Here is a 24,486-nt window from a genome sequence, read left to right on the forward strand (position 1 = left end):
GAAAATCTATGATGTGGGAAAGATATGGTACCCAAAGAGTTTTGATCAATAGAAATTCACCCATGAATTTTGATAAATAACACCTATTGGCTACCACATTTATGGTACTAGTTAATTGGTCAATAATTTTTTAGATATCATATCTTTTCTATATTATCGTTGAACTCAAAATATAAATAAAGTATTAATTATTTAAAAAATAAAAGCATAAAACAATTGCATATTCTTATGTGTTTATATTATTTAACTTTCACTTAAATCTCGTACATTGGCTCCCACTAGTTTATAATTAAGCTTATCAACTAAAGAGTAAAGAAGTAGAGCCAAAAACCCAAAGGCCAAAACCCTAGTTCAGAGGAAAAACTTGAAAAGACAAAAATCTAAACCCTACGGGGCTTCCCGCTTCTGGCTTCTACTTTGTAGTGAGACGACAAACCTGAGGCTAAGACTAGAGTTTGAGACAAGCTACATGTCACACACCTCTTCTCGTCTCCGATAAGAGCAACTGGTGTTTCCCCGAGCTATGGTGTTCTCACCGCTCATAGGGGATTTCTTCCTGAACGCAGAAGAAAGAGAAGTGTTGTTTGATTTCCAAAGACACCATTCTTTATTCATTCAGGTCTATTTAAAGGCAGTAGGCCATTACAAATGATTACATATCATAACTGAATGATTGAGCTGGCCTAACTTCTAATGATGGGATTCGACCGTTATGGCAAGTGTCCTACAGAGAATATTCTTAAGGTGGTGTGGGTACATGACATCCCCTCGACCTTCCTAAGTGGCGTAAGTTGTTGACACCCATTCCCAAAGCACCAGGACTTTTGTGACCGCACGATCGCCCTCTTTCACCATACGTCGGTCAAGTACTTACTTTGGGTGAGGAAGGAAGGATCCATCAGATGAGACCGGTCGAGGGTTGTGGTGGACTCGGGTCGGATCACTCACTGCCTTTTTAAGCCATGACACGTGGACTACGGGGTGGATCCAGCTTTGTTCGGGTGACTCAAGTCGATACGCCACAGTTCCTATCTTGGCAAGGATTCGATAGGGTCCATAATTGCAGGCAACCAACTTTTTAGATTTGCGGATGGCAATGGAGGTCTGCCGATATGGTTGTAGTCGTAGATAGACCATATCTCCGACCTGGAATTCCCTCTTTGAGTGCCGCCGATCTGCAAATTTTTTCATCCTGTCTTGAGCACAGATCAAATTCTCCTTAAGCAAGCTAAGGGCCTGATCTCTTTCCTTGAGCTCTTCTTCAATGGCTTGGATGCGGGTGGTTCCTGGAATGTATGTTAGCAGGGTGGGAGATGGATACCCATAGACTACTTGGAAGGGAGTTACCTTGATAGAAGAGTGTTGTGATGTATTATAGCACCATTCAGCCAGTGGCAACCACTTCACCCATTGCTGTGGTCGATTCCCGACGAAGCATCGGAGATGGGTTTCAATCATTTTGTTGACAATCTCTGTTTGTCCATCTGTTTGGAGGTGATACGAAGAGCTGAGTCGTAGCTGGGTACCTTGCAAGCGGAATAACTCCTACCCGAATAATCCAGTGAACACAGGGTCACGGTCGCTCACTATACTCGTAGTCGTAGGCATGCCGTGCAACTTGAAAACTCCTGCAAGAAAGGCCCTCGCTACCTCTGGAGCGTTGTACAAGTGTTGCAACGGTATGAAATGACCATATTTGGAAAGCCAGCCGACCACAACCACAATTACTGTTTTTCGGTCAGAGGGTGGCAAGCTTTCTATGAAATCCATCGAAACTTCCGTCCACACACGTTCCGAGATAGGGAGAGGCTGAAGCAACCCCAGAATGGGCAAGTTTTCTCCCTTATTGCGCTGACAGGTATGGCATTGGTGTATCCATTCTTTAATCTGTTGTTTGTATCCCTTCCAGAAACAAACCCACCTTATCTATGTAGTGTTTTTTGGAATCCCTCATGCCCACCCAGGGGAGAGACATGCATTTCATCAAACATCTGTCTTCCGAGGGTCGAGTTGCTTCCTAAGACCAATCTGCCATTACGCCACAACAATCCATCCTTCACCTGATATTTCCCATTTTGTAGGTTGGATTCCCGAACCTTAGCCACCCAATTGATCACTCCGGTATCGGCCTTGTTGTAGCTAACAGACTTCCCGAGTTTCTGGACAGGGCATCGGCCACCTGGTTGCCCTTTCCCTTCTGATATTGTATCATGAAGTCGTATCCCACAATTTTGCTCAACAACTTTTGTTGGTAAGGAGTATTTACCTTCTGATCCAGGAGATGTCTCAAACTCTGGTGATGTGAATTGGTGCCCTAAGAGGCACTGGCGCCATTTTTGGATTGCTGCTATGATAGCCATCAACTCCTTGTCATAAGTTGATTGGGCGATATTCTGAGGGCTTAAGGCTTTACTGAAGTAGGCTATTGGTTTCCCATTTAGTGACAGCACAGCTCCAATGCCCACTCCACTAGCATCACAGTCTAGCATAAATGGTTGCGAGAATTCTAGCAGGGCAGAATTGGCGTAATGCTTACCGTATTCTTCAGTTCCTGGAAAGCCTTGTCTGCTGCTATGTTCCAACCCCAAGACCCTTTCTTTAGAAGATCTGTTAAAGGCTCCATCGTTTTTCCATGGTCCTTGATAAATTTTCAGTAGTACCCTATTAAACCCAAGAATCCCCGTAATTCAGTGATGGTGTGAAGGGGAGGCCAACTGAGTATTGCACTTAGTTTGGAGGGATCTACTGATACCCCTTCAAGTGATATGATATGATCCAGGTAATCTACCTACCTCATTCCTATCGGACATTTACTCTACTTAGCAAAGAGCTAATGAGCTCGAAGTTTGTCCAGTACTTCCTTCAGGTGGCTAACATACTCCAATTCCGAATGGCTATATACCAGTATATCATCCAGGAAGACGAGAACTGTCCTCCTCAGTAGATCCCGAAACACCTCATTCATAAGAGTCTGGAACGTGGGCAGGGCATTGGTTAGCTCGAAGGGCATGACCAAGAACTCGTAATGCCCTTGGTGTGTTTTGAAAGCTGTTTTAGGGACATCAGTCTTTTTTACTCTAACTTGGTGGCACCCTGAGTGGAGATCAAGCTTCGAAAATATCACCGACCGTATAACTCATCCAATAAATCATCAATCACCAACATGGGGTGTTGGATTTTAATATCATAAGAGATTAAATCCAATGGGTTTGATTGGTCAATTACATGAGAAATTGCACCTGCACACTTGATTGAAAAATCGGTTTTTCTCTTACAAAACCCAATTTTGAACTTGTCCCACATTGGAAAATTATAAGTTTTATTTTCAGTATTTCAATAGGAGCTGATTTACACTCCTTAGAATTAGTAGAGGAGAGTATGAGGATTCGATACCATGCAACATGCGCACGTGTGTGCCCGTGTGTGCGGCGTAATGAGGCGCACTTTGCTTGCACCCGTGTGGCTTGCGATGGGCAGCTTTGGTTTTGGTGCATTGTTGACCATTGATCACCGTTGATGAGATCAACGGTCACGATTCGATCGGGTGTGATCAAGAGGCACAATTCAAAATTAACAGTCACTAACTGTTAACTACTTTTTAAACAATCACAACTGTTCAAGGTGCCATCGCTAAACTAGCACCTACCTTTTCTTCATACATCTTCACAAATTATTTAAGGAGCATGAATCAGACTCCAAAACACACAATTTCAAAATTCACTCTCTCTCTCTCAGTCCGGTCTACTACAGTCTCACAGAAGGTTTCTTTGTAGACTCTTCAACTTTGCTGGTTGCAGATTCTCGCCCAAGGCCCTGTTGTATTCTAGGAACGAATTTGCTTGTTTCCCAACAGCAAACTCAGTAAAACTGAGTGAGGGAAAATAACGTTCTAAAGACAGTGTCTTTAGACGCGCCTCAGAGCTTCTCCTCCAAAGTTACAGTGACCCCATTTTCTCCAACATGGGGTTCTTATCTTTGACTATAATTTGATTCAATCTTTTGTAATCCACGCACAATCTCCACCCACCATCTTTCTTCTTGAGTAACAACATTGAGGATGCAAACAGACTATTGCTTGGTTGTATTACCCCTTGTTCTAGCATTTCCTTAATCACCTTTTCAATTTCCCCTTTCTAATAGTGCAAATACTAGTAAGGTTTTTGGAAGATCGGCTGAACTCCTTCAACCAAGGGAATGGAGTGATTGTAGGCTCTCCGAGGGGGAAGGCCTCGGGGTACTGAGAAGACATCAGTATAGTCCTCCAATAACCGTAGCAATAATGGACTGGTCTGATGGTTACTTTCTTCCTTCCGTTCCTCTGTAGTCTGCAACCAATACATGTAACATGCATCGAATAGCACCTGTTGTACTCGTCCTCCATCAATCACCTCCAACTCCTTCCGGCGCATCCCCTATAGGGTATTCACCCCCTTTCTATCCTGGAAACTTAGTGTTAGTGTAGAAAAGTTCCAGGTGACATCGCCTAGAGTTTGTAGCCACTATGCCCCTAGCACGACATTAAGTCTTGGTATATTCAACAAATAAAAATCTGCCATCAATGGGCACCCCTGTGTTTGGATAGTTACTTGGTCACACCTCCCAACCCCAGTCAGCTTCTCTCCACTGGCCACCGTCATTGAGAATGGAGAATTTGCAGTGATGGATACCTTAGCTTTCTGAACCACGCTTGGGTCGAGAAAATTGTGGGATGACCCACTATCAATCAATATGTATACCTAATGAGATTCAATAGTACCTCAGAAGCACATCATTTGAGGATTCTCCGTTCCATGGATAGCATGTAATGATATTTCAAGCTTCGATTCAACGCCCTCTTCCTCTTCTTCAACTTCGTCAGGGTCAGCTACAATCCAAAACAACTTTTGGGTCTTGCAGCAGTGGCCAATAACATACTCTTCATCGCAGTTGAAACATAGACCCTTGTCCCTCCTCTCCTTTGCCTCAGCTGGCATCAACCTCGTAATCTCTGGGACTGATGTGGGGTTGGTGGGTAATAGGGGTCTGTAAGAATAAATAAAGGGGGAGCAAGCAATCCTAAATCTTGCAGAATCATACCAATACCATTCATGTACGAAGAACAAGAAGCCATGTTGCACTTCAAAGTATATCATGCTGTAGTTATCAAGGAGGTTTAAACGTACATACATGTAACCATCGCAATAGTGGAAAACCCTTGCGAAATGAGTGATGAATCAATGGTTGGTCGACTGGTGTGGTTTTCCTTAGTTAAATATTCCTTCTTCCTTAGGTTTTCTCAGCTCTTGACTCTAATGGGGTAGAGCAAGAGGGCGGTTAGATGATTTAACATATTGGGAACCATAACCTAGGAGCCTTTATATTTTGACCTAATAGGATCCCATTAAGCCTATATGGGCCAAAATGTGGTATCCACTCATCAAGCCCCATACCCTTTTATTGAAGTTATGGGCTTTTCCTAAATGAATCACTTGATTTAGCCCACTTACAAGATAGCCCAACAATGCAATTCTTTCACTGAATATGTAAGCCCACTTAGCAGAGATTAAAACCTAACAATCTCCCACTTGGGCTACATATGAGAACTGAAACAATTATATTGAAAGAATTTCTTATGTGTACACTTCTTATGCTAATTTCTTTAGACTTCTCCTTATTTTCAATCTAGTCCATCTCCTGTACTAATATGAGACCATGACGGCTTTCGCCACATATATGCATGACTAAGCCATTCATGTTCACCATATCAATGCATTCAATGACATAGATCAAGTATGGATGAGTGGCATGGAAATTACATGCAATGTGATATCAAAACATTCATATTTCCAACTAGTTCAATTTTATTCTTTAGAGAGATCAATCAAAGTCACAAACATATTCAGAGATGTAGATGATGGAAAGAGTCATAAACTTTATCATGTGTAAATGTAGACACGCAAACATGCCTTAATCCATAGTACATCCAAGAGAAAAAGAAGAGAAAACTCCCACTAAATCAAGGTATCATAAAACATGCCTATACCCATACGAGCAGTGTGCTCATGAAACACCTTAGGTGGCAATCCCTTGGTCAACAGATCCGCTATCATGGAGTTTGTCCCTATATGTTCTATGCAAATCTGAACACTCTAAACTTTTTCCTTAACAGATAGAAACTTGATATCAATATGTTTCGACTTCACAGAACTTCTATTGTTGTTGGAATACAGAACTGCAGATTTATTGTCACATAATAAATTTAATGGCTTTTTAATGCCATTAACCACTCGCAGCCCTGTGACAAAGTTATGCAGCCATATCCCATGATTGGATGCCTCAAAGCAATCTATGAACTCTGCTGCCATAGTTGAAGGGGCTATGAGCATTTGTTTGGCACTTTTTCAAGATATAGCTCCTCTAGCTAACATGAAAGCATAGCCCGAAGTGGATCGTTTGCTGTCTTGACATCCTGCAAAATCAGAATCAGAATACCCAATGATCTCCAAACTGTTTGATTTTCTACAGATTAACATGAAGTCCTTTGTTCTCTGTAAATACCGCATGACCCGTTTGGTTGCTTTCCAATGATCCAATCCTGGGTTACTCAAATATCTGCCCAACAGTCCCACTATAAATGCTATATCGGGACGAGTACAAACTTGAGCATACATCAGACTTCCTATAGCCGAGGCATAGGGAAACTTTTGCATCTCTTTTATTTCAAAGTCCGTTTTGGGGCACTGACTGAGACTGAACTTGTCTCCTTTAGCCATAGGCGTATCACCCGATGAACAACTTTTCATGCCGAATCTGCTTAGCACCTTTCCGATATAGCCCTTTTGTGACAATCCAAGAACGCCTCGAGAGTGATCTTGTAGTATTTGTATGCCCAACACAAAAGAGGCGTCCCCAAGATCTTTCATCTCAAAATTCTTAGTGAGAAATTTCTTGGTTTCGTGCAACAAGCCTTTATCATTACTCACCAATAGTATGTCATCGACATATAGAACTAGGAAGATAAACCTGCACCCACTGAACTTGTGGTATACATAGTCATCTGCCACATTTACCTCAAAACCATATGAGGTAATCACTTGATGAAATTTGTGATACCATCGACGAGAAGCTTGTTTGAGACCATAGGTGGATTTCTTTAATTTGTAGACCATAGACTTTGAATCTCTGGATTCAAAGTTTTCTACCTGAACCATATAAATCGTTTCATCAATGTCTCCATTGAGAAACGCTGTCTTTACATCCATCTGATGTAGTTCTGAATCAAAATGAGCTACAAGTGTGATTATTGTCCTAAAGGAGTCCTTCGAAGAAACCAAAGAAAATGTCTCTTTATAATCAATTACTTCCCTTTGAGTGAAACCTTTAGTGACTAGACGAGCCTTATATCTTTCGACATTGCCTTTTGAATCCCTTTTGGTTTTAAATATCCATTTGCAACCAATGGGTTTCGAGCCTTCAGGCAACTCGACAAGATCCTAAACGTCATTGTCTTTCATAGATTTCATCTCTTCTTGCATGGCATTGATCCAATGTTGAGAATTAGAACTTTGAAGGGCTTCGTGAAGGGTGATTGGATCATCTTCCGCTAAGCTTATCGAATCTTCTTGTTCTAGGAGGAACACGATATAGTCATCTGGAATCGCACTTCTCCTTTGTCTATTGGATCTCCTCAATGGCACTTCTTGAGGTTGTTGAGTTTGCTCTAGGGAAGGAACTTTATTGTTGTCTTGAACCGGAATCGCTTCATGAATAGTGTGAGGCATTGTTGTCTGATCACTGACGATAATAATATTAGGAAGATAAATGAATTTCTTTTCTTGCAAGACAACTATTTCGTCAAAAGAGACGTTCCTCAATTCTTCCCCTCAAACTCAACATCTTCAAGAAATCTCGCATTTTCCGTCTCAAAGAAGGAGTGGGCAGTGGAATCATAGAACTTGAACCCTCAAGAACATTCTGTGTATCCAACAAAGTAACAGCTAACTGTCCTAGAGTCCAATTTCCTTTCGTTGGGCCTATAAGGCCTCACTTCAACTAGACATCCCCAAATGTGTAGGTGCCTTATGCTGGGCTTTTTCCCAGTCCACAGCTCATATGGGGTTTTAGTTAGTGCTTTGCTGGGTATAAGGATATACACTGCAGTTTTTAATGCTTCTCCCCAAAGTGATTTAGGTAAAGAAGAATGACTAATGCTCCTTACCAGGTCCTTAAGTGTCCTGTTTCGTCTTTCAGCAACACCATTCATGCTGGGTGTACCTAGCATGGTGTACTGTGGGACGATACCACATTCCTTTAGGAAGTTAGCAAAGGGTCCTGGACGTTGCTCTCCTAATCCATCATATCTGCCTAGTGATCCCCGCCATGGTCAGATTTGACGGTTTTAATTTTCTTACCAAGTTGAAGTTCAACTTTAACTTTATAAGACTTGAAAACGTCTAGGGATTGAGACTTCTCACTTATTAAGTATAGGTACCTATACCGTGATTAGTCATCTATGAACGTAATGAAGTACTGCTGGCCATTCCATGCAGGTGTAGGGAATGGCCCACATATTTCGTATCCATCAATTCTAAGACTTCTGTACATCTACTGGCACCTATTTTCTTTGTGTTCGTCAATTTTCCCTTAATACACTCAATACAGACTTCAAAGTCCGTTAAATCAAGGGAATCAAGAATTATGTCCGACACAAGACTCTAAATTCTCTGTTTAGAGATGTGGCCTAAGCGCTTATGCAATAAGGAAGCAGAATTCTCGGTTAATTTACGTTTTGCACCTTTAGTACTTGCATGCAGGATTGCATTGTGGGAAGCATTAGTTTCTAATATATAAAGATTATCAATTAAAATAACAATACCAATAACATTCGAATTTAGAGAAATACTAATTTTATTATTTCCAAAACCACAAAAATAACTAGATTTATCTAAATAGGAAATAAAAATTAAGTTCCATTTAAATGACGGAGCTACAAATGTCTCAACTAAATTCAAATAACAACCAGCTTTTAAAATCAATCTAAAATGTCCTACAGTTTCCACAGGAACTTTATTGCCATCGCCTACATAGATGAATCTTTCAGTATCAACTGGCGGTTGGCTCCAGATGCAACCTTGCATAGACACACTTATGTGAGTAGTAGCATCAAAATCTATCCACCAAGTGTCTATAGGTACAAAAGCTAAATTAGCCTCAAAACAAACTAAAGTGAGAAACATACCCTTCTTTATGTGCCAGGCGACGTATTTGGGACACTCTTTCTTCATGTGTCCTCCTTTATTATAGAAAAAATAGGTAAATCCATCACCTTGCTTCTTCGCCTTTTTTTGCGTGGGTGTTCCTTTTGCAGTATCCTTAGTTCTCTTCTTTTTATTATTCTGAGAGGTTGATGCTAAGTGAGCACTTTCCGTCTTTTCTCTCTAGATTCTTTATTCTTCTTGCACACATTGAGAAATGAGCTCATTAAGAGTTCATTTCTCCCTTTGAGTATTATAACTCACCTTAAATTGACTGAATTGTGCAGGAAGAGAAATGAGAACTAAATGCATGAGCAAATCATCATTTATCTCTAACTTTAGTGCCTTTAGTTTACCCGCAAGATTCGACATTTCCAGTATGTACTCTCTTATGTTTCATTTTCCCTTGTACCTCATAGAAATTAGAGTAGCTAAAAGGTTGCTAGTCTTCGCTTTCTCATTCTTGGGGAAATACTGTTGTATCGCCACAAGGGATTCCTTAGCATTATCGCTCTCAGAAATAGAGCCCCGAAATGCTTCCGGTATGGAACGTTTCATAATCATCAGACTCATGCGACTAGAGTGATCCCATTTCTCAACTTTGGCCTCATTGGAATTGTCCTTAGCTGGGATGGGTTGCTCCATCCTTAACGCAAGGTCTAAATCCATGCAGCCAAGAACGATTTCCACATTCTCTTTCCAGATCTTAAAGTTTGTACCATTCAGCATGGGAATGGCACTGATTTGAGCAGAAACATTATTTGCAATTGATGAAACTGAATAAGGAACAAAAACAACAGGTAATCAATAATATAAATTACAAAGGCAAGATACCCAGCACAACTTGACATTTAGTGTTTACACAAAAACATCAATTGTAAATGGTACTCTCAATGCAATAATCAAACATTGATAATAAATCCTGTCAAACAATAGCCTTTCTTTGGACCAAATACTATTCACATGGATAATAGCTTTACAATATGAATATTCATCATCGCATGTGTGTTCACTGCCCAGCCAAACATCAACCTTCCTTTGGGCCGATCAATGTCCACATGGACAATGAACACACAAAATCTTTATATTTCAAATCATCGCATGTGTGTTCACTACCCGACCAAACATCAACATTCCTTTGGGCCGACCAATGTTCGCATGGACAATGAACACACAAAATCTTTATATTTCAAATCATCGCATGTGTGTTCACTGCTCGGCCAAACATCAACCTTCCTTTGGGCCGACCAATGTTCGCATGGACAATGAACACACAAAATCTTTACGTTTCAAATCAAATTAATTTTACATTGCAGAGGCTACTTTGGTAACATGCTGCTTCAATCAATTTAATTTGAAAAAAAAAGAAAAGTATTCATCCAAAACTGTATTCATCGCATGCATGACAAAGTCAAAAAGGTTCAAGGTTACTTCCATGCAAAAGGAGAGAAAAACGAACGCATGCAAATTGCTTACGTGCATGCAAATCATGATTCCATTTTTTTATTCTGAGTCGGTTCTGTAGATGCATCGAATCACTGATGTGAATTCATTCTTGGGCGCAACACTGATGCGTCATTGTTTTTTTTTTTTTTTTTGGGGTTCCAAAGACGCATCACAATCAAAGACACAACACCAATGTATCTCTCAAAACCGCATTGAATCATCAATGCGTCTTTGTGCCATGTTGCACCTCAAAGTATATCATGCTGCAGTTATCAAGGAGGTTTAAATGTATATACCTATATCCATTGCAATAGTGGAAAACTCTTGCGGAATGAGTGATGAATCAATGGTTGGTCGATTGGTGTGGTTTTCCTCAGTTAAATCTTCCTTCTTCCTTAGGTTTTCTCATCTCTTGACTCTAATCGGGTAGAGCAAGAGGGTGGCTAGATGATTTAACATATTGGGAACCATAACATAGGAGCCTTTATATTTTGACCTAATAGGATCCCATTAAGCCTATATGGGCCAAAATGTGGTATTCACTCATCAAGCCCCATACCCTTTTGTTGAAGTCTATGGGCTTTGCCTTAATGAACCACTTGATTTAGCCCACTTACAAGATAGCCCAACAATGCAATTGTTTCACTGAATATGTAAGCCCACTTAACAGATATTAAAACCTAACAGGTCAACTCCAGGGTATTTTTGCCCGCACAGCTTTCCTCCCGGCATTCCATTCCTCCTCTTCGAGCAGTGCCAAACGAAACGCTTGAGACAACATTGGTGGTTCCAGTTTCTCCACGCGGACTCGTATTTCAATCTTTAGGCCAAAGACGAAGCATCCTACTAGGTAACTCTTCAACAGCCCTTTTACCCTACTAGAGAGTCGCTGAAACTCCTCCAGGTAGTCCTGCACCACCGTTGTTTGGCTTAGCTTTGACAATCGTCCTGTGTAATTACTTCCTTGGGGGCTGATGAACCGGTCTTCCTTGGCAGATAAAAGTTGAGACCAAGAGGGGTTAGGCTGGTACTCCTTGAAAGCCTAAACTTGCCACCATAACCCACCTCTCTTTTGGGATTTCCTGGATCTCCAGGTATCGACCCACCCGCAGAAGCCAACCCTTCAATCCACTTCCGTTAAATTTTGGAAGGTCAACCTTCCAAAATTTATGGTGATCTCCGGTCTTGCTTCCTGACTGTGAAGAACCTTCACCGTTCTGCTCTGGCACACCATTGTGGATGTTTCGAACATTCGACTCTTCCACTGGATCTGCTCGAGTATTGGTTCGGTTGAGCCGCTCAGAAATCTCTACTAACTGATGTAGGATAGCCTCTTGAGTTTTCTGCAATGTCTCCTGGTTTCGCTCCATGTTATCGAGCCTCTCCTCCATGCTTTCCATTTAGTTGTCTCGTGCAGCCGCCTGCTCTGATACTACAATGTCATGCACCTCTTCTCGTCTCCGAGAAGAGCGGCTGTTGTTTCCCTGAGCTATGGTGTTCTCACCGCTCATAGGGGATTTCTTCCTGAACGCAGAAGAAAGAGAAGGGTTGTCTGATTTCCAAAGACACCATTCTTTATTCACTCAGGTCTATTTAAAGGCAGTAGGCAATTACAAATATACATATCATAACCAAATGATTGAGCTGGCGTAACTTCTAATGATGGGATTTGACCGTTATGGCTGGTGTCCTGCAGAGAATATTCTTCAGGTGGTGCGGGTACGTGACATTACAGTTGTGCTTGTGGTTTCAGCCTACTACAACGATTTTAGCCTCTGTCTTTCAGGACAAGTAGTCGAGTAGATGACAATTTTTGGGTTTCACCTCTGTTTAATTGTTTTGAGTTGGTGACAGACTAACGGTGTTCGGTGAGGAAAAAGACGAAGGCGAAGGTGGTTTCAGGCTTTCCGCTTTCAACCATTCCTTGCTTTCTGCACTGAGTTGGTGATAGTGAGGAAGAACACAATGGTAGACGAGGATGAATCAGTTTCAGTTTCAGGTAAGGACTAATTGACTCATGGTTCTTCACCTCTGTTCCAACCATGGACTCATGGACTCATGGTGATGCACAGGATTTATCAAGGAAAGTAAATAACTAAAACCTAGGAAAGAATGCAATATTGTTTAAAATAACTAAATCTTTATTTTAACAATTTGTTATAGAAATATTTTAACAATTTAGTAATTTAGGAATTTGGATTTAAACAAAATAATAAATTATTGTTAATTATTTTTCCATATTATTTGTTAGTGTTCTATTTTATTTATTTTTACCTTATTAATGATTAAATGTTTTGATTTTTTGTAAATATCACTTAAATATTTAAAATACTTAAATATTAGTAAATATATAAAATTAGGCTATAGTCATGATTAAATTTGTCTATAGTTATTTTTAGTCATAATTAAATTAATACAAGCCCAAACTCAAGGTTTAAAGCTTTGGATCAGGCTTGGAATCCTTGTCTTGACCCAACCCACCCAAGTTGCATGCATCATAACATTTGTAATTGAACTTTTTTAGTCATAATTATTTTTTTTTGAGTTTTTTAACTATTTTTAGATAATATTGAAGCCAAAATGAGCGATGAGGGATGGGCTACCCCCATTCAATGTAATTTTGATAGTGTATTAGTAGTTTTTAAGGTTGCCTAGCCCAGCCCATCCCACACCTTAATTGTAATAATATTTGTCTAGGCCTATAAACTTTCATGTGTTAATTATAAAACTATGATTTTTTACAAATTAATTTTATTAATTAATTCTAGTCTAGTACAAGGATCAAAATTTTGTTAGGTATCGGCTGATACGTATTGTATTGGGGCCTTCCCGATATGCCCCTATAGGGGTTGTGTTGGGTCAGGCCAGTTGGTACTTAAACTGACCCCTCTAAACCTTTTTGAAAGATAAATAAATAAAACATAAAAAAGCATCAAAATTTATTAATTTTTACAAATTAAATTAACCCCTCTACAGAAAGCAAGGTTCTAAATATCGATGACTATAGTTATACTAGATCAAGGTTCAAAAGAAAATAGTTGCTTGAGCCTGGATAAAACCCGCCAAGTTATAATTTTTACCATTTTTTAGTAACTTTTTATTAATTTTACAACCCTACTACTCGCATTATCTGTGGGCTTGGTGTAGATCTGAGATAGACCTAACTTAGAAGAAAATATTTGCTTGAGCCCACGGTTGGTTTAAGTTATAAATGACCATCCCTAAAAAACTATTTTTTATATAGAATGCAAATGGTTTATTTTATTATTTTTAATATTTTTTACTTTTTATTATTAATTTTAATTATCTTATTAATATTAATGATATTTAAATAGAACTAAATTGTATTTTAGTTTTTATTAGAACTACTAATTAATTTTTATTAGTTTCTTAACTTTTAACAGTTGATAGATAAAAACTTGCTAAATTTTAGTTTTTTATTAACTTCAACAATTTTTATTAATTACAGTTATTAGGTTTCAAATTATATATAGATTACTATTATTAGGGAAAATTCCACTTTGTTACCTTGAACTTTGGGGGTAGTGTCAAGTTAATACCCGAACAAAAGTGTCAAGTTGGTCCCTGGCTCCCTACCATTAACTGGCCATTAGTTATCTGTTGAAAGTGCCAAAAATACCCTTCAAAAGAAGACACTATTCATTGTCTTCTACCTTGGGATTGAGCTAGTTATCTTCAAAGAAAAAGAGAAAAAACATGAAATATGATAGAGAGAAACAATAACCGAAAGCAAAGAAATAACTAGATAAGAATGTGTTTCAGATCTAAAGGTAGAAGACAATGAATTCATTAGTCTAGAATCTCAAACAACTTAACTAGTTTTGTCCCAATTATCAAGGTAGAAGACAATGAATAGTGTCTTCTTTTGAAGGGTAGTTTTGTCATTTTCAACAGATAACTGACGGTCGGTTAATGGCAGGGACCAACTTGATACTTTTTAAAAGTTTAGGTACTACAGTGACACATTTGAAAGTTCAAGTACTAACTTGACACTGCCCCCAAAGTTTAGGGTACTAAAGTGGAATTTTCCTTTCTTATTCTTATTCTTATTATTATTATTATTATTATGTGTTAAAATATGTTGTATTGTGTATCGCATGTTATGGGTTTCTAAATGAAATGTGACCATTTTAAAAAATGGGTCAAATAGACCCATTTAGCTTGTCTTCTTCGTTTGAGTGATAAAACATGTTCTACATTTTAAATTTTCATTAAATTTTATTTTTATATCATTTTTAATGGGTCCTCTATTTTACATGGTTTTCAAAAGCGGACTGGACTGGACAGTCAGACTAGAAAAATCGGGAACTGATCAGGTCAGGTGACTGGTTCCATTTTTTCCCGAAACTGGATTTTCTCAAAAACTGTTGATTTTGGTCAGCAAACTGCTGACTCGAGTGGTTAACCGTTCAAACGGGTTTGACCATTTTTTATTTTTTTATGAATTTTATTTTTTTTTGTCAGAACGGGTCGACCTTTCAGTTCGAAAGGTTAGACCGCTCGACCCAGTAATCGGACCCCTGGCCGGTTCGGTCTCTAGGTCGGTTTTAAAAACCATGCTATTTTATATAAGTCTCTTGTGTAGTATGGGCACTAGGGGTGAGCAAATGGGTAGGTTCTACCTAGAACCGAATGGAACTGACCTCAAACCGGCCTTGAATCGACCCTACCTAATCTATTATAGGGAGGGTCTGGTTCCAAATTCTTAGAACTAACCCCCCACCCAAGTCGGTTCCAGGGTCTAGGGGTTTACCCTACCCAAACCAACTTGATGAACCGGCCTTGGAACCGAACTTGCCTTGAAATAAACCCCAAAATATTTTTAAGTATGTGAAAATTTGAGCTCAAATCTTCATGGTTGCAAAGCCATGGTCTCACTTGACCATCGAGTTACTTAAGTGATTTGTTCATTTTGTTTTCATTTTAATATTTGTATGTGTACGATAAATAATGTAAAAGGTAATATTTACAAAATTTAAATTGCAAAGACATATTTTCAACCATATATTAATATATTATGATAATCCACATATTAAATTACTCAATTTAATCAATAAAGATAATATAAGTTTTAAACTATATATTATCATTATTGGAAAGCAAGTTTTTGAATGACATATTTCATTTTTTCTTGAAGGGGGAGAGTAAAGAAAGAACAGGTTCCATGGGTAGACCCTAGAACCGACCTCAAAACCATGAAGGCCAAAACCAACCTTGGAAGTTGGAACTGACCCCAACAAGGTAGGTTCCAGGTTCTGCCATAGAATTGAATCGAACCAACCAATGCTCACCCCTAATGGGCACTATACACAATAAAGTCTCAACTCATAAAAATTATTAATTAATTAATTAATTAAAAATACATTAGTACAATGTTATCCAATAAAATAAAAATAATAAATAAAACAAATACAATATTAAAATATGGGTTCTATTTGCAATATATCAAACCCATTTTTTTTTATGAATGTGTGTCGAACTCTTGTTTAAATCATAATATTATTAAAACTATCAATTAATATTTTTTTTTGTATTTAAATTTATTATTTTTACTAGTGTTTGTTAGTTTGATTTTTATGTGGAATTGAAATATTTTTAATATTTATTAGTTTTAAGTGGAAGTTTAGTGGGTTTTTTAATTAATAAATTTTAAAAGGTTAAATTTCTCAAACTACCCCTAAGGTTTAGGAAATTGACTAACTATACCCCTACTATTTTAGTATTGTCTTAAAGTACCCCTAATGTTTCTGACAATTGACTAAATCTTCCTTACCATAGTATATCTGTTAATGGGAGGATTAAAATGACTATTTTGCCCATCATTCTTATTTAAAATTTCAAGAATAGGAAGTAAATTACTACTCTGTCTCCATCTCCCACTCTACATCCGCCTATGTCTCCTTCTCCATCTTTGTTTTCCACCGGTCGCGCTCGCATCTACCATCTCTCTTCAATCATACACTATCCACCACTGATAAATCTAAGAGACCATCTCTTCAACCGTCCACCGCTCATGTTGGGTAATGGTGGGGTCCATTTCTACAGCTCGTGTTGGGTAATGGCAGGGTTCATTTCTATAACACCCCTACAAGTACCTCTACAAGTCTTTAAGTCTTGGATTCACTCCCTTGCAAGCTGGCAGAGCGATTGGAAGTGCCGGTGGTGGCGGGATGGTAATTGAAGGGAAGGGAGATCCATGTAGTGTGGCTGGGAAAATTTTCAAAAACTTTCTTTCTCCCTTCCGGGAAACGTAATCCCAAATTTAGAAAAACTGCATTTTTCAAGGATCGTTCTTGATCCCAACTGACCAGATATAAAAGCAAAATAAGAGAGAGCAATACCTGATACGGAATCCACAAATGTAGCTCCCAAAGTAGGTGTTCACGCCCAAAGAGGGTACCAAAACCTGCCTCCACTGAAGATGGGTGCAGCTTGAGATGAAGCAAGATTAGCAATGCAGTCCCTCAGCAAGAACTGCAATCCTTCAGCAAGGATCAAGTAAGGGAGGTGAGCACGAATTCAAATATGATTTTTCTTGCAAAAATCAGAATCAAAATCAATCTTGATCAGTCCAAGAATGGAGATCGAACAGGGTATATGGCGGCAAGAGAAGAAGGAGAGGGAGAACTGAAAGCAGTGTGTAACCTTTTTGCAGTTCGCCCTCCTCTATTTAAATAGCTCTTAAAGAACTTATCCCCTAATCTGATTAGGAGTTTCCTAATCCAAATCTTTATTTAGATCTAGACTCTTTAAGTGGATAAGACTTATCCTCTTATCATTATCTACTGATCCAAACCCATATCTAATTCTTCCATATTGATTAATCATATTAATCTTAGGCGCTAATCCCATTAAGTAAGTGGGCTCACTTTCCCTTTTAATTGTTGGCTAATTTGACTCTCTTTGTATGGCGTGAGACCCTAACATTGATCTTCACAAAATTCACATGGGTTCAGCCTAGCCTTTGTTACAAGGCCTGACTGAATTCACTGCTGAATATAGCGAACCCCTGAGTCCATCAACATGGGCTCTTAATGGGCTCAACATTTACACTAAATGGTCATTGAGTCCAACCACCTTATGAAGGCCCAAGGACTATGGTCTTAAGTGAGGTTACCCCATCATGTATAAAATCCCTAAATAGTCTTACACTTAACCTCTCAGCCCATAATGATCAAACACTACCCAACAAGAGATGACCTCTCCATCGGCTGCAAGGTACAGTGTCTGACTCTCTACTCGGATGGATCCCGGGAATTAAAACCTTTGCAAACATTTTTCATAAAAACATTATATATATATTTTGCAAAACAAATCTCAAACAAATTTGAAATCAACTGCGGACAGTTTAGGTTTCCATCGAAGAGAGTGCAATCCTTGATCGTTCACTTTGTTTGACAAAGGGGATGATTCTATCCCTATGATCACCCACTCAGGCGAATTCTCAAATTGTCCCAACATACCTAGGTTTTGACTCCCGCTAAGGATCTCACTGATTGGCATATCAAAGACAACCGAATACAACACCTAGTGTAGTACCATAATCGAGTCTAGGGGTTAGGTTTAACTTTCCAGTTTTGCCCAACAGTTTCTAAAGTCTAGGGCATAACTGGAAAATGGTCCAGGTTCAGTGTTTTAAGTAAACAAGCACTACATGTGCTTTGAGTCTCACCCTAGTAGCTGAGACAATCTACCCCAATCGGCTTGGCAGCATATTAATGTTAGCCTTGGCAGGATAAACCTCCCTAAATCTATCTAACGGTTGAAAAATATTTTAAATTAATACGAGTCTCACAAGTGTTTAGTTTAAAGGTAATATATCAATCTGATTGGAGCTAAGGGTATACATTGTTTAACATTAATTTAATGTTATTTTATTATGAAGGGGAGGTGGAAGATGTCATAATTTAATAATAAAGGGAGAAAAGAAGGTGTCGTGAACCGAAGAGAGAGAGAGAGAGAGAGATGGGTGATTCAAAGGGTAAAAGGAGAAGTGGGTATGTGGGCGGTGATAATGGTGTTAATGTGTTGTTGATAGGAGGAACGAAGGAGGTAGAGGGGGAGGATACAACCTTCTCCGTACGATGTCCTTTTTCTTCTCCTTCTTCCTCTGCCCCCCTTTCTCCTCTATCTTTGGATTAACTAAAATCACTAACTCCACTGTAAGTTGCAGCGGCAGCGATGATCTTCTCTTTCTCAATCTCTCACTCTCTCTCATTCTTTCACCTGTTCTTGTTGCGGCAATGATAGAGGTAGGGGGAGCTGTGGTAATACTGAAATGGCTTCCCCTGTCTTACCGAAATGGTTTGCTAGAAACTCCATTTGGCTTCTCTGTGTTCATCAGCTAATTTGTGAGTTCATGATGTTATAGAGTTTCAAACTGGAGCTCAGGGCACCGGGACCATGAGTTGGTGATGAGCAGCACACCAAGTGGTCACTTCAAGCTCAAAACCCCCTCTTAGTCTTAGGATTTTGACTATTCAAATACCAACAACAGGGTAAGTAATGCCCTCTCAAATTTTGCAACTGAGTTTTTTATATCAGTGGTGTCATCATGACCAACATGACCAACTCTCTTATTGTGTGCCGCCACTAATTGCATTATAGAGGCCGATGTACCTTTTTGGGTCTGACCAAGTACCTGATTCTTGGCAGACTGCATCTTGGCTACATCTTGAGGTGAGACGGATTTGGCTGCAAGTTCCCTAGAAACTGAGAATACATCTTCATACTTGACCTAATAACAATTGGGGAAGAACTCAAAGCAACGGCGGTAACAGTGAGAGATATTCCGGTCATTAAGAGTGATGTTGCTACTACAATCCAAGCAGTAGAATTGAGAGCCACAGGGGATACTATATCATCAGGAGATGTCATCGTTGCTGCTTAATCAGTAGGTATTGTGAATGCGAAGACTGTGTGCCATGAGGAAAGGATTAAGCTAGGGATGTTCTCATGGTAAGTAATTTTGTCATTAAATAGTAGATGAATATAAGAGATGTGAATATTTGTTTTTTATCACACAGGATGCAGCGATAATGCCACCAAGAGACATACCGCTTTTCCCTAAAAATGGTAGAGCAAAGCTTGTCGGATTGATAGAAGTGAGAAAGAAAGGAGAAGAAGAGAAAGAAAGAAAGGGAGAAGAGGGTGACTATTAGAACGTGAAAGAAGGAACCGAGGTCCCCCTTGCTCTGACCCTTTCTCTCTATAGGGGTTTACAGACCCTTGATCTGACCAATCACGCTGGATCTCAGTATCTCTCAAATATCATATTTGGGTTCCATGCAAATTTGAGAGATAGTTAATAAATCTGAGATGAGTTGTAGAAGGGGAAGAAGGAGAGAGAGAGAGGGGTCTGCTACTGTAACGAGTTGTAGTGGCGGTGATGAAACAGGGGAGAGAATGGATGGGAAGAAGGAGAGAGAGAGAGAGGGAGGGAGGGAGGGAGGGAGGGAGGGAGGGAGCGTGTGTGAGTGAAGGGTAAAATTGGGTTTTAGAAAAAAGTTATACGTCAAGTGTGTACGAAACTTGATGGAATATTAACAGATGATAATGGTAAGGGTAGAGCTAATCAATTGTTAGAAACAGTAAGAGTACTGTACGACAATACTAAAACAGTAGGGGTATAGTTAGTCAATTTCTTAAACCTTAAAGGTAGTTTAAAAAAATTCCCTTTTTAAAATAATATTTTTATTTTTGTTGTTTCATGTTTGATTGCTTAACCTCAACCTATTTATATTATTTAACTAATTAATATTTTACTTTATTATGTTGTCTTACTATTCCCCCACTCTCTCAGTTTCTCTATCTCTCTATCTTAAATGTCTTTTTTTAAATGTAATAATGACATGTATTAAAATAAAAGGCCTTAAAAACCCAAAGCTCTTTCTCTCTTTATAATAGTGTACAACTTTATTGATCTAATCAAAATAGACAATGACTACTTTTTATATATTTGAAACAAAAGAAAATATAAAAAATGTAAAAAAATGGAGAAAATAGATAAATAACCTCTCTCAAAGGAGAAACATGCTAACATGGGTCGTTCTGTTTACATGTTGTTTCTTTTGGTTTGTAGAAGCTATTTGCTTTGCTAATTAATAATGTCATAGAAAAATTTGGCTAAATATTGGATCTAAAATTTTGCATGGTTAAAATAGGTAAATACTAAATACACCACGACTTCTGGCTTCTACCCTTTAGTCATTTCTGCTACACTGATATTTTATTAATTGTTTTTTCTCACTAATTCATTATGCTAAAGTATTGATAATAATGATATGATTTGTGATTTTTTTTGTATGTACTCTAATTTTAACTTTTTATATAATTATCAGTTATGTCAATGGCTGGTAAAAGAAATAACAACAACGTTGAGCCTATTCCTATTCCAAATGTTGACATTAATGATGATGTGGATGAAAATGCTAATTTGGATGCAATGGGTCTGATTCAAAAAAAAAAAAAAAAGATCTAGATCTTTTGTGTGGAAACAATATGAAAAAAATTCCCACTACTAGCACTTCTAAGCAAAAGGCAAAATGTAAGGCTTGCAAATTGCTTTCATCTGCTGATTACAAAGACAGGACAAGTCAATTGTGTAGGCATTTAAAAAAATGTGGCAAACATCAAAATGAATGAATTATTACCAATTAGAGAAAAAGAAATTGTATGATTTATTGGTTTCAATCACTGGGAGAATTTGTTTGATTATATATATGTAGAAGTCTAGGGCAGCATATGAGTATTTGACAGTTACAACACATTTTATTGATGATTCTTGGAAATTGCAAAAGAAAATTATATGTTTTGAGTGTATTCCACCTCCACACAGTGATAAGGTAATTTTTTTTTTTTTTCAAATGGTAAGGTAAATTTTATTAAAAAGCCAAGAAAATAAACAAGATGTTTACAATAGACCAAAAAAGAAAAACAATAACCCCAAGAGCCACAAGGACCTAAGTAGTAAGGAAAATCCCACAAAGCCTAGTCGGCTCCCCAAAAAAGAACTCGACCACCCCCAAAAAGGCTAAACAATACCTAACTAGGGAAAAAGGTAAACCAAATAAAAAGAAGGGAACACCACCTCTAGCGGCTTGCAATACCCTTGCATCTGCCTCTCCTACACCTCCCCATAGAGTTATGCAACCCTCGAGAAGGAGGATCTACAATTGTCAAACGTAGAAGTTTGCTAGTAGCTTGGCCTTCTTGCTCCCAAGAGGAAAAACCATTGGATCAAAGCCACCCTGTCAGAGAGCTTAGATATAAACCAGTCCTTGGCTTGAGAATCTTACTCAGTTGGATAGGACACCTCAAGGAACTTTTCGAGACACAACTTTTTATCCACCTGATCCACTATTCAACTTGTGTAGAGCTAGGTTCGCCCTCATGCATATTAGAAGGAAATTCATACAACCAATTAACAGGAAAGGAAGGCTCAACTTGGGCAGAGAAGTCTTTCGGGCATTGATGCTTCTCAAAAAGATTACCTCTCCCACAGAAAGTGGGATCGGCAATCTACTTGAACAACTTCAAGGGACCAAACCTTGGGAGTTCATAGAGCACATGGGCTTCAATCCACTCCGTGGCAGGCCGAAACAAAGATCTTGGCCTTTAGGTAGAAAAGAGTGAGTGAACGGGTTGACCCATAAGGGTTGGGTCAGGCTCACGACAAGAAACCAACCACATTGGAACCGATTGGCATTGAGCGTCTATGTGTTCCAGTGGAAAATTGTAATGCAAATGATGTTGTGAAAATATATTGAAGTGCCATTTAATGAATAAAGATGGTCTGTTATGTGATGGTGATTATTTTCATGTCTGTTGCTATGCACATATATTGAATTTCGTTGTTCAAATTAGGGTGAATGAGTTAAATGATCTTGTTCTCAAGATAAGGGCTAGTTTTAGGCCCTAGGAAGAAAAATTTTAATGATACATGATATCGTTTGGATTTAAAGAGGCATATACACATTGACTGTCTCGATGAAATTCAATATACAAGATGATCCAACTGCATTGTATTTTAGGCAAGCATTTTCTTATATAGCATCTCGTGATCGAAACTTTCATTTTGCTCCATCTTAGGAAGAATGGTTAAGTGCAAAAGATTTATGTGATTTCTTGAAGGTGTTCAATGATTCAACTAACATGTTTTTTGTCTCAAATTATTCAACTACCAATTTATATTTTTAAACAACTTTTGATACATTAAGAAATGCTTCCACCTCAAATTCATTTTGGATGATATGATTAAACCAATGTTGGAGATATTTCAAAAGTATTGGGATAGTTATGGTGTAATTTTGTCCATTACTATTATATTAGATTCTTGATAAAAATTAAAATTAGTTGAGTTTTGTTTTGACAAAATTTATGGAGAAGCTTCTAACCAACACTTAAATGAAGTGTTGGAAGCCTTGAATACCCTCTTTAAACAATATATTGCTCTCACACATTCAGCTCTTAATGTAAATGATATCACTAATACCCAAACTGATGAGCATAGTTTGAAAAAGAAGGGGATTAAACAACAAGATGAAGACTTGAAATATGAGAGTTGTAGGTTTAAAGTGTAATCAAGGAAATCTCTTTTAGATATTTATTTGGAGGAGCTAGAGTTATGGAAAATGAAGACAAATCACATGTGTTAGAATGGTGATAGATGGGTGAATTGAGATATCGTGAGCTTGTAATGTTGGCACGTGATGTTTTGTCTATTCCAATCATATAGTGATTTCAGAGTCTGCGTTCAGTGTTGGGGGAAGAATAGTAGAATTATATTAAACTTCACTTAAGCCAAGAACTGTACAAGCATTGATTTTTTTGCAAGATTGGTTGCAAGCACAAGAACAACCTAATGGTAATTAAATTTGAAAATTTTCTTTTCATTAATTTTCTTCGTAATACAATGATGTATATTTGATTTAGTTTTTCTACTGTAGATATTCTTCAAGAAAGTATTGACAAGTCTTCTAGAAATGATGATGATGGTAGTTCTAAGGAGTAAAGAAGTGTGATAGCAAATCTCAAGTAAGATCGTTTATTAGTTTTGAATATATATATTTTCTAATTTTATTAGTAATATTTGTAATTTATTAATCATCTTTTAATATCTTACTTTTTTATAGGGGCAAAGATGCAAAAGGAGGAAGAGAACGCGAAGAACATGTTTAGAGATTATTATTTTGTGGAGTTTTCATCAATTCAAACTTTTAATTTGAAAGATTTAATAATATTTTCAACTTATGAGTTTTTTAGTAAGAATTTATGGAAATGATTGAAATTTTAACTTTACATGTTTAAATGTGATTGTGTGAATTGTGATGTTCTTTTGCTTACCTCTTAACTCTTTGAGTATTGCCTTTAGATGATAAATTTGATGGGTCCACCAGATCTTGGTTATGTTTATATAACAGGTTTTGTTTTATTGAGATATTTGGTAATGAAGTTGCCCATCATTTGGCAATTCTTGAAAGGTGCTTTAGAGAAGGTAAATTCAATTCACATGAAACCATAAATCCTTACTAGCATTCATATTTTTTTCTTGTTTTTTGTTTAATTTTTGTTGGTGCTTTTTCTTTCTTGCTAGGTATTAGTTGTGCTTCATATTCAGGTATAATCATTTCCCTTGTTATATTAATTTCAAAGGAGCAAGTCATGGATGTGTTAAGATCAATCTTGCTTCCAAATTCAAGGTTAGTGTTACTCTATACTTGATTCTCTTTACTCTGAATTCAAAAGTGTTTAAAATACTTATTTGATACTTTAGTGCTTAGGATAA

At 38.0% G+C, this 24,486-nt stretch overlaps 1 long non-coding RNA gene across 2 annotated transcripts; it reads left to right on the forward strand.

The window, feature by feature from the left end:
• Window positions 1-1,045: 1,045 nt before the first annotated feature.
• LOC148866157 (uncharacterized) lies at window positions 1,046-24,076 on the forward strand. Of its 2 annotated transcripts, XR_016110620.1 has the most exons (5): window positions 1,046-1,858; window positions 12,376-12,398; window positions 12,534-12,678; window positions 23,648-23,735; window positions 23,834-24,076. It is a non-coding gene; the product is annotated as an uncharacterized LOC148866157 (long non-coding RNA). The 2 variants fall into 2 exon arrangements; XR_016110619.1 differs by lacking the exon at window positions 1,046-1,858 and having other exon boundaries at window positions 11,384-12,398.
• Window positions 24,077-24,486: the final 410 nt, after the last annotated feature.

Source organism: Nelumbo lutea, chromosome 3 (assembly GCF_056320005.1).
Source record: "Nelumbo lutea isolate HS-2025 chromosome 3, American lotus-T2T, whole genome shotgun sequence".
In the NCBI taxonomy this organism is placed as follows: Eukaryota; Viridiplantae; Streptophyta; class Magnoliopsida; order Proteales; family Nelumbonaceae; genus Nelumbo; species Nelumbo lutea.